Below are 11791 nucleotides of genomic sequence, written 5' to 3'. Positions count from 1 at the left end.
ATCAATTTAAAATCATGTGAAAAAGACTGAAAGAACTATAATTTCATTATCTTGATTATCACATGGTGTAGGTCAGAAGTTGGGAAAATCTTCTAAATTATGACATTGTATAAAATATGTGGTTTTAATTGTAGCTGAATTAACAAAGCTCTTATATTCTTTTATAATTACAAAATTGGGATATTTTATTAATATAGTAAATGTTACAATCATTGCATAATTTTTTTTTTAAAGATTTATTTATTTGACAGAGAGAGACACAGCGAGAGAGGGAACACAAGCAGGGGAAGTGGGAGAGGGAGAAGCAGCCTTCCCGCCCAACAGGGAGACCGATGCGGGGCTCGATCCCAGAACCCTGGGACCATGACCTGAGCTGAAGCAGACACTTAACAACTGAGCCACCCAGGCGCCCTGCAATCATTGCATAATTTTAAAAAGATATTATCATACAGCCAAATGAAAATATGCAGGTGCAAATTATTTCTTTTCAAATGAACAGTATCATTACTCACTATTTAATTTAATGCCCATAACTGATTACAGCATTTCTTCCTTCCTTAACTCTCAGTTTGATAGCAATGATTTCCCTTTTACAAAGTCATGTTAGAGTAAAAAACATTGACATTGATCTAGAGAGAGCTTTTATACAATCAAGACTATTACTGATAGTCAGTAGTAATTAGGCTCCCTCTTGGTTAAGGATTACTGACGGAAGCAAGTAAAAATGAACAGACTGTTTTGTAACACAAAATTTACCTACTGCGTGCACAAGTCATTGAACAAATATGTATGTTTCGTTCTAACATTATCTTAGAAATGTAAGGAAGACAACATTTTGATATACTGAATAAAAATATAAATGCCAAATATGTAAGCAAAATATGGATTTCATTCATTAATTCATTCAGTCAATATATTTGTGGAATAGCTAATATGGTCTTTTTTTCATGGAATTTATATTAAGTGAATTTTCTTAAAGAGGGCATTCAGAGGTTTAGAATGTTTGCTCTGGAGAATAAGAGAGACAGTTGGTCGAAGACATTGAAAGGAATAACTGAGAGCACAGTTGAGACTGGAAAAGATGTAATTGGTGGGCTTCAAAATAAAATGATTTAATCTAGAGGCATTCAGCAGTTTGTTGGTAGCGGTAGAGATTGCACATAATTTATTGCATTAGTTTGAGATTTAGTAGAACTGCAGATGTCCCTAAAAGTTTTGTGTGAACTGAAACTGTAAAAAGGATGTATATAAAACTGTAAGAGGTCTGTTAACTAAGTAATGTGAAATTTTCACATCAAAAACATAGATAGGGGGCGCCTAGGTGGCTCAGTCAGTTGGGCGTCCGACTCTTGGTTTCAGCTCAGGTCATGATCTCAGGGTCATGAGATCAGCCCCACACAGGGCTCCATGCACCTGGAGTCTGCTTGAGATTCTTTCCTCTTCCCTCTCCTTCCCCTCTGCCCCACCCCCCCACGCTTGTGTGCTCTCTCTCTCTCTCTCTCTCTTCCTAAAATAAATAAATAAATAAATACAAATAAGAAAAGTGAGATAGGAACGTTAGAATCGGCAAACTATACTAAGGAATGTGAAAGTTGGGATGAGAATCAGACAAAGACATTAACAAATTACATATATATTTAATGTATACATGCATATACATGTCTATATACACATTATAAGAGATTTTCAAGAGGAAGTTCTTTATCTCCACTTTTAATACTGAGAAAGCTTAAGGTATTTGTCAAGCAGGGAAACTGTCATTAGAGCTATTCCTGGAATTACACAGGTGAAAACCAGGTTGTAGCAGACTGAAAAGTGAGTAGGAGTTAAGCTGGTAGAAAGAGCAAGCATAAAGAAGGCAATCTCTTCCGACTCAACAGAATGTACATATTAATGGGAAACTGGGTGCGAAAATTAGGGGATGCCAGACAAAATCTCTCAGATGTCATATATTCATGTATGAACTTAAGCAAGGACTGACTAAGTCAGGAGTGAATTCAGTGTACAGGTAGAAAGTAATTGCTTCTGCTCTATCAATGTAGGCAGTGAGAAAAATCCCACTCTTTTTTTTATTGTGGTAAAATTCACATAACATAAAATTAACCTGTAAAGGGAACAATTCGTTGGCATTTAGTACATTCACAATGTTGTGCAACAAAAAGCCAAACTTTTAATCAGTGTAGTCTGTTTTGAAACATAAAAACAAATAGCTTGAAGAAATCAGATAGGAAAACTATTTGACTCTAGAGAATATACAAGCAAAAGGAAATAAAAATGAAAATCTGAGATAGGTATTGGAATGATTTCAGTCTGTTGACTAATGGCTTTAAATATGGTCTAAGATAAATAACAAAGTGCTGTTCCAGTTAATCAAGAATTGTGGCAAAGCCATGGTTTTCATGATAGTTTTATGTCTCCTTACAGTTGTGTGTGTTTGATTGTCCAAGTCCTTTCTTATCTTGGAGTTATAAATCTTTTAGAGCATGTTAGGTTTTGTTTTGTTTTGTTTTGTTTTGTTTTCTCTTCTACAACAGGCTATTGAAAATCAACATTTAAAAAATAATTTTTAAAAACAGAGTTGTAAATTGATTTTCCTAAACCTACAATTAGAGAAATTATTTCTAGGAATTACATTTGACCCAATTAAAGCTCAGGAAAGGATTTTGGTGTTTGGAGAAAATTGAATGATATGGAAGAAGTGCCGCATATGAGTGATGGGATTAGGTCCTGGTTGTTTGGGGAGAAACAACAGAGCCTACTAAGAAATGTGGAAAAGAGAAGAGGGGTCTTGAGGATGAAGCAGAGTAAAGGAGATGCCGATGAGCCCAGCTGCTTATTGTCTTTAATAGGAAAAGTTAGTTGAGTGTTTACACTCCTTTCTTTTATTAAAAACATGATGACCTGAGCTGACTCCCATAGTTTCCTTTCTGCTACAAACATGAGGTCATAGGTAAAATAACACTCTAAATATAATAATCTAGTCAAACACAAAGAAATGAAAAACTTAAGGAGTAGAAAGAATAATAAAAATTAATATGCTGTGAGTTGATGGCCCTATAATCTGTAGTGATTTTAGCCCTATATTTAGGCTTTCAAGGCTGAAGCCTAGCCTTTTAATCTACACAGGAAGACAAGAAAGATGGCCCCAGGCTGCTGAGGTGGTTAAACTCCACTTTCTAATTCTGTGTAAAATACTGCTTGAAAAATCCTTTCATAGATACGTTCCATCCATTAAAAGTGAACTGGAAAAACTCTACACACAAACAAAGAGGTGGCCACAAAATTTCTGTTTTGCCTAGAGTCTTGAGTATAAAGGTATAAAGGCAGTTGGGAAAAATCAAAGCCTTGGAGTAAACACATCTAAACCTAGTTTTCAAATTTATAATCTTCACCTACAATTTTTCCTAGAATATTGATATCTATATAACCTTGTCAGAAACAAGGAAACTGAAAAAATATAATCATATATGTTTGATGAAAATTAATTCATAAAATGCAATTATAAAACATGACAAGTGAGCCTCCATGAGGGTATTAGTAGATGCAAGAAATAGAAATTGACCTTAAAAGCTAAAATCACAGAATAATAAGGAAACCATTAAATATATACACTTAAAACTTTTGAGGAGCTAATAAAGGAAGAAAAGAACAAATTTGGAAAAATAAAATAGAACTTGTAAGTAGTATGCGTATAATAACTGAATGGAAACTCAATGGAAAGACTAAAGGGATTAGTTGGAGCTAAACAGATAATTTGCAAACTAGGAGATGGCTCTAAGGAAATAGCTCCACGTGCCACACAGAAAGTAAGCAGCTGGTGATAGTGACTGGCAGCGAGCACGAAGTATTTCTGGAATGTTTGTAATCTTTGGTTTCTTAAACTGGAGGCTGGTTAAATGGACACTTTGTGAAAATCCCTAGAGTTGTACAATTAAGAGTGATCTATTTCTATAAAGAGGTAAAAAAATGTTAGGTACAAGTACACAAAATTTGGAATATATATAACAACTGAAATTATAATGGGGAAAGAAAATATAAAAATTTCTATCAATTTTAAAGAAGTCAAAAATGGAATAAAAAGAACAAATAAAACATGATGAGTAGATATACAAAACAAAGTGATTGAAATAAGTCCAAATATAAATTTGCCTCTTTAAATACAGAGAATGTTAGATTTGATAGAGTAACACATTTTATTTAAAAGAATCATACCTAAAATATAATGACTAAGAAAGTTTAAAATTCAAGAAATGGGAGAGGATCTGCCAGGTCCTGGCATATAGCAATCTTAATATATAATTAATATGCTTTTATACAGATAAAGGGAGTCATTCATGACAAAAAAATAATTCATCAGGCAGACATTGTATAATTCTACTTGAATATCTGTAATTCAGGATTGACTAGAAAATAAAAATATTTGCATACAAAAAAATGAGAGGCTTTAACACTGTTGAAAGAATTAATAGATGAATTTCAACAAAGAAGACATAAAGCTCAGAAGAAAGAAGGGGCATGTAAGAAACAAAACAAAACATACAATTGAAAATTTATGTAACATTCTCCATATTATGAGTTAAAATTAAATTCAAAGAGTAACTCACTGAAAATTACAAAATATCAATAACTGAATGGAAAAGATATATTTTTATAAATATTTGTGAAATGTAGCAAAAACCACAGAAATTTACACTCTTAAGTGAATTTCTTTAAAAATGGAGAAAATTCAGAAAAATGACATAAGCGTTTAACTCAAATAGTGAAATAATATCAATAATAGTGCTCCCACAAAATCTAGAAATGTACAAAATCTACACTATAAAAAAAATCTGTTATTATTTCTAAAAAACAAAGAAAAAACAAAGAATATTTTTTATAAAGCCAGTTTTTCTTAGAGGCTAATAAAAGAGGAAAAAATTTGAGAAGGATAGATCAACAAAGAAAGGCAGGAGACACAATTTGAAAATAATGCAGATTCTCAAAAGAAGAAATTTTGGTTTGCCAACAGCAATTTCAGCCCATTTCAGAGAGTTCCAGCCTGCCCTTTCTGACAACCTGCCCTACAGATTCCACACTTGCCTGACTGACCTCCACAGTCACATGAGCCAGTTTCTAAGGGCTTGCAGATGGTTCAGGGGCTGTAGAGAGTGTCCAGAAACCAGCAGCGACAGGAGGAAGGCAACAGTAAGCAAAGCTACCTCAGCAGAGAACAGAGCAGGAGGATGGCTGCCAGCAACACTTCTAACAGCAGTCATAGTAAAAAAGTCCAAGGAGGCATTGATATATATCACCTTTTGAAGACACAGAAATCTAAAGAACAGGAAGGATTCATTAATTTGGAAATGTTGCCCCCTCAAGCTAAGCTTTACCATCTTGTCTTACCTGAATGCAACTGACCTCTGCTTAACTTCATGTGTTTGGCAGGACCTTGCAAAAGATGAACTTCCCTGGCAAGCGTTGTGTAAATCCACTTGAGGTCACTGTTCCATATATAAGAACCCACCTCTAGGATTTTCTTTCAGAAAATTGTATATGCAGCTGGATGAAGGCAACCTCACCTTCACTGCTAACCCAGAGGACGGAGTAAGCTACTTTATGTCCAAGGGTATTTTAGATGATTCACCAAAGTTTATCTTCTATACAAGAACACTGAGTTGGGGAAAAAAACAAACAAACAAAAAACAAAACTGAGACTCTATCTTGCTGAAAGGAGAGATGTCTTGGATGACCTTGTAACGTTGCATAACTTTAGAAATCAATTCTTGCCCAATCCACGGAGAGAATCTTTTCATCATGTCTATGCCCCTGGGGAGTGTGTGGGGAGTTCTCGAAACTCTCCTAACAAAGTTCTCACATAGGTTCTGTGCTTGTAACCCTGATTTAATTCAAGAACTTGGCCTTAGTCTTGATGCAGTCTATCTACTGGGCTACTCATTTTTTTCTTAAGTTTATTTATTTTAAAGAGAGAGAGTGGGGGGAGGAGCAGAAAGAGATGGAAAAAGAGAATCTCAAGCAGACTTCCCGCTGGGCGGGGAGCTTGATGTGGGACTCAATCTCATGACCCTGAGATCGTGACCTGAGCTGAAATCAAGAGTGGACACTCAACTGGCCAAGCCACCCAGGAGCCCCCTCAGTGCTACTCTCTGATTCTACTTTCTATTGACCTCACTAGCCCTCACCTGAAGAACAAAATGTCAAAAAGAGAATTTATTCTAAATACCTGTCATGCTGCTCAAAACATTAGTAAAGATTTTGTAGGGCATTTTTATAACAACATCTACCTTATTGGCCATGTACCTGCATAAAAACACAATTGCTAGGACTTCAACTATTAACTTCAAACTAAAGATACCCAAGGACTTATTACCAGATATGGGGGTTACAGTAGAGCTGGTCATTCTAGCCTCTGTATACAATCAAGCTCAAGTGTACACCTTTTTTTTTCTTTTACTATTTCCTTTTTTAGTAATTTCCTTGGGGAACTAGAGAATTTTGTAGAGTTTTTCTTAATTTTGCTTATCATGTTTTACACAAAGCAGAGCCATTGTCTCACACAGCTGTTTAAGAATGTTAAACTGACATCCTCTAAAAAATGGTATATTTGTGCATTAGATTTGCTTGAAAAACTATTCATTTCCATTCTTTTTTAGAATACTATGTCATGTGTACATATTTAATTAAAGAGATTTATAATCACAATTATTTTATTGTAAAGATTTTAACTAACGCTTTTCCTTTTTCTCTCAAAATAAATAAATAAATAAAAACAATGGGGACAAAATTATAGATACAATAGGATAAAAACAAAAAACAATGGAAGAAAGTTTTGCTTTTAATATTAAGAACTAGAAAAAACTTAAACATCTATTAACAGAGGAATTGATAAACAAATTTTGCATAGCTATAGAATGGAATATTACATAGCAAAAGTTGGTGGACATGTATTTATATGGAGAAATGTCAAATATAAGGCTACATAAAAATTCGATTTGAAGAATACATATAGCATGCTACCAACTGAATGAAATTTTTAAACATACAAAATAACATCAGCTTTAAATCTTATGTCTTCAGAGTATTCTATCCATTCCCCTCTTTTTTGCTGTCATCTAAAGCCCTGAAATCAGTTCCCAGTATTAGTGTAATATTTTGACTTCTACATTCTTATCATTCTCTCTAATATTACTACTGTCATAATTCTTGATGATTTTAAGATCCACAAAGATAATCCTTGCAATTCCCTGGCATTTCGGTTTCTTGAAGTTCTCTTATTCAATGATCTTCACACCCCCTCCACCACTCACTGCCATGGATAAACGCTCAGTCCTGAGCACTCCAGCCATCACTTCCTGTCTCCGTGACTAAATATCTCTGGTATGGCCACATCTTTGATCTTGCTATGATTTACTGTGTTAGTTTTCTAGGGCTATTATATAACAAAGTTTCACAAACTGAGTGGTTTAAAACAACAGACATTTATTCTCTCACAATTCTGGGGACCATAATCAAGAGTCAAGAAGTCCATAATCAAGGGTCAGCAGGGCCATGCTCCCTTGGAAGCTTTTAGGGAAGAATCCTTCGTTGTCTCTTTTAGCTTTTCGTGGTTTCTGACCTTCTCATTGTTTTTTGGTTTGTGGCAGCATAACTCCATTCTCAACTTCTGTCTTCACATGGCTGTCTTACCTCTGTGTCTGTGTCAAATTTCCTTTCTCGTAAAAGGTCATCAGCCATTAAATTAGGCCCACCCAAATCTAGCATGACCTTATCTTTTTTTTTTTTAAAGATTTTTTATTTATTTGACAGAGAGAGACACAACGAGAGAGGGAACACAAGCAGGGGGAGTGGGAGAGGGAGAAGCAGGCTTCCCGCTGAGCAGGGAGCCCGATGTGGGGCTTGATCCCAGGACCCTGGGGTCATGACCTGAGCTGAAGGCAGACGCTTAACGACTGAGCCACCCAGGCGCCCCTAGCATGACCTTATCTTAACTTGGTTACATCTTCAAAGACTATTTCCAAATATGGTCACATTCACAGGTACTAGTTAGGTTAGGACTTGAACATACGTTTTGGGGGACACAGTTTGACCTAGAACACTTACAATGCATTGGTCCTAACATTTTCTCTGTTCCTCACATGTAGCATGCCTTGATTCTCTATTACTCAGTTTAGTAATCCAAACTTCTTGACCCTCTCTGATTTCATTATGCTATTATGTAAAAAAATTGCTAACTTTTTTGTTATTCCACATATACACTTGTATACCACAAGTGGCTGGAAAACACACGCATGCACACAATCTGTTTTCACTTAAAATTTCTAATCATAAAACTTTATTATGTGCTTTGAATCATATTACATTCCATTATTCCATTTATACTTGTCAGCTTCCCCACAAGTATTTCATCCCTTCTTTTCCCTCAAATTTCCAGCCCACTTCCTACTACCTCATTCTCAGCTAATTCACTGAGTTCACTGAGAAGATAGGGACAATCAGAAGAGATTTTCCACAAGCCCCCACAACTATTTGCAGTAATCCACCTGCATCTGAGCTTATACGGTGTCCTTTACCACACATCTTCACCCTCTCACCTTGTGAACTAGAGCTCATTGTCTATCATAGACAGTGTCTTTGCTTAGCAATTTCCCCTTTCTCTTTTCACCGACTTTCCCTCTCTACTGGAATTTTCTGTAAGTGCATAGATATGGATTTGTTTCATACATAAAAAATAAAAACAAAAACAAACAAACAAACAAAAAAACAACCTTTCTTTACTTTACATTCCTTCCAGGACTGCTCCATTTATCTCTTTGCCTATATTCACTTTTTCCAATTTTCCTTTTCCCATTCACTACTGAACCTCCACCAACAAGCTTTCATTGCCACCACTCAACCAAAATGGCTCTTCTCAAGGTCACTGATGACTCTCAATAGGAGAATTCAAATGGAGAATTCCATTTGATCTACTATCATCATTTGATGTGTATGTGGCTTTGAGGAAATTGTACTCTCTGGGTTTTCCTTCTTTCTAAAAGGATAATTCTTTCATTTACATTAACTGCTTTCTCCCTGTCTCACAATCACAATGTTTGGGCTTACTGAGGATCAGTATTTGGACTTCTTTTCTTTTCTATTTATGCTAATTCCCTTGGTGACCTTTAAATGCCATTTATATGTTAATGCCTCCCAATTATATACCTGCAATCTTCTTTCCCCTGCCATTCAGCTTCACATATACAGCTACCCCTTTGACATCTTCACTTGGAATGTCTAACACACATAGTTAATTTACCATGTTCAAAACTGAGCTCCTGATTGGTTTATCACACTGTCTCTACACATGCTCTATCTATAGATTTTTTAGAAAACTTCTGTTAGTGGTAGCTCTTTCTAACTGCTGAGGACTAAATCCTCCACCTGACCACCATTATCTTTCATCTGGATTACTACAATAGTCTCCCAAGTGACCTTTTTGCTCTCCATCTTTGTCTCTACCCGCCCCCCACAGTTCATTGTTAATGTACCAGAATTTTCCCGTCAAAAGTGTGACTCCGATCATGCTTCTCTTTTGCATAAAAGACTACCAAGATGTTTCCATCTCACCAAGAGTTGAGAGTCCCTACAATGGCCTATAGTTCCAGCCTACATCTTCTATATGGCTTCATACTCTCATTTTTCTGGCTTTATCTTCTCCTAATTTCTTCCTATATTCCTATTTTTATTTGCTGTACTTTATACACATCTAGTATAGTTTTACCCCAAGACTTTGCTTTCTTCCCTGCCTGCATTGTTGTTCCTTGCTTACCTATATGGCTCACTCTTTCATTTCCTTTACCTCCTTACTTAAAAAGCACATTGTCCATGAAACTTTCCTTAACACAGACCACACTTCCTTTTTATCTCTTAACCTCATCTAACATATTATATATTTTAGATATTTATATTAACTGGCTACCTTACCATAATGTTAGCTTCAAGAGAAGAAGGGTTTTGATCTATGTTCTTTCTTTGTTCTATGTCCAATATCTAGAATAGGACATGACAGTGCTCAATTAATAATTGTTGGTTGAATGAATGAATGAATAATACATGTGTGTATGTGTGTATGAGAATAAGTACGAAGATCTATCCAGGGGAAAAATAAACACCAAATTCAAGGAAAAAGTAGATCCAAATTCAAGAGACTCTTCTCTTAGGCAGGATGAATCCAGGAAGAGGCAGCAATCTGAGGAGTACACAAGCAGCTTCAACAACATTTGTGCTTTTTTATTTCTTTAACTGAGCAATGAATATATGAGTGTTTGTTATATTATTATTTGCATATTTTTAGATTTAAAATTTATAAAATTGTTATATGAAGATAATAACTTGTTAATCATACTGTAATGTAATTATTAAACTAGTTGGATAAAAACTCTTTCAGTATGACATCAAGTAGACATCTTGAAAACTAGTTTTATAATTTCCACACATATGTTGAAAGATAAATCGCTTGAGAATACCAAGATTTAAAAGAATACTATAAAAATTTATAACAATAAATGTGAAAATTTATATTAAGTGGATATTTTCTAGGGGCACTTGGGTGGCTCAGTTGGTTAAGCATCTGCCTTTGGCTCAGGTCATGATCCCGGAGTCCCGGCATCGAGCCCCGCATCGGGCTCCCTGCTCAGCAGGGAGCCTGCTTCTCCCTCTGCCCTTCACCCACTCATGCTCTCTCTTTCAGTCTTGCTCTCTTTCAAATAAATAAATAAATAAAATCTTTAAAAATAAATACATGGATATTTTCTAAAAATATAAATCCAGAAATTTGACTCGAAAAATAAATAGAAACATTGAATAGAATCATTAATGAAAAATCTACAACCAAAATAATACTAGTTTAAGATACTTTTAGAGGGGAGTTTTAACCAATCTTTAAGGAGCAGAAAACTTCTATATTATACAATCTGTTCCCAAAATGGACAGACGAGGAATACCTATCAACTTCTCTTATGGTGTATGTATAAACTTGATTTTTAAAAAATTCTTGACCATATAAAAGTATAAAAAAAATTCAGTCCCATTTAATAAATGGACAAAAAGCCAATACCATAAGTGAAATATTAATACATTAAACTAATTACTTTTTAAAATTTTACTTCATGATAAAATAGAGTTAAATCTTGATACTAAATGATGATTTAGTATTCACTATATTAATAGATTAAAGAAGAAAGAACATATGGAACCCTCAAGTGAGGAAAGGAAAAAATTCGGGGTGCCTAGGTTAGTTAAGTGACCAACTCTTGACTTCGTCTCAGGTCATGATCTCAGGGTCATGAGATGGAGCCCCGAGTCTGGCTCTGTGCTCAGAGGGTAGTCTGCTTGTCCTTCTGCATCTCCCTCTGCTTGTGCTCCCCCCCCCAAATAAACAAATAAATAAATAAATAAGTAAATCTTTTAAAAAAAGAAAAAAATTCATAATATTGAACAGTCACTTATGATAGAAATGTGAAATTTTTAATTGAAAGATTTCCTTAATTTGTTAAAAGGTGTTTACCCATTACCTTCAGCAAACCTCATAACTAATAATAAAATAATAGCAGTATCTCCTTTGAAAACAGGAACAATACACAATTTTTTTTTCTCTTTAACCTTCTGGGGGTTCTAACCAGTGTAGAGAGGATTATGAATTCAATTTTGAATAGAAGTAGTAAAAGCAAATATTCTGCCATTGTCTTAATCTTAGGGTAAAAGCAAATATTTTTGCTTTGGTTCCAATCTTAAGGTGAAGTATCCAGTCTTTAATATG

The 11791-nt window shown here is 34.9% G+C and overlaps 1 pseudogene; it reads left to right on the top strand.

The window, feature by feature from the left end:
- Nucleotides 1-5123: 5123 nt before the first annotated feature.
- Nucleotides 5124-6305, top strand: LOC116637353 (annotated as a pseudogene).
- Nucleotides 6306-11791: the final 5486 nt, after the last annotated feature.

Source organism: Phoca vitulina, unplaced genomic scaffold (genome assembly GCF_004348235.1).
Source record: "Phoca vitulina isolate PV1807 unplaced genomic scaffold, GSC_HSeal_1.0 scaffold14, whole genome shotgun sequence".
NCBI lineage: Eukaryota > Metazoa > Chordata > Mammalia > Carnivora > Phocidae > Phoca > Phoca vitulina.
Note: the sequence above shows the minus strand (reverse complement) of the source record. Positions and strands in the feature narration are given on the sequence as shown.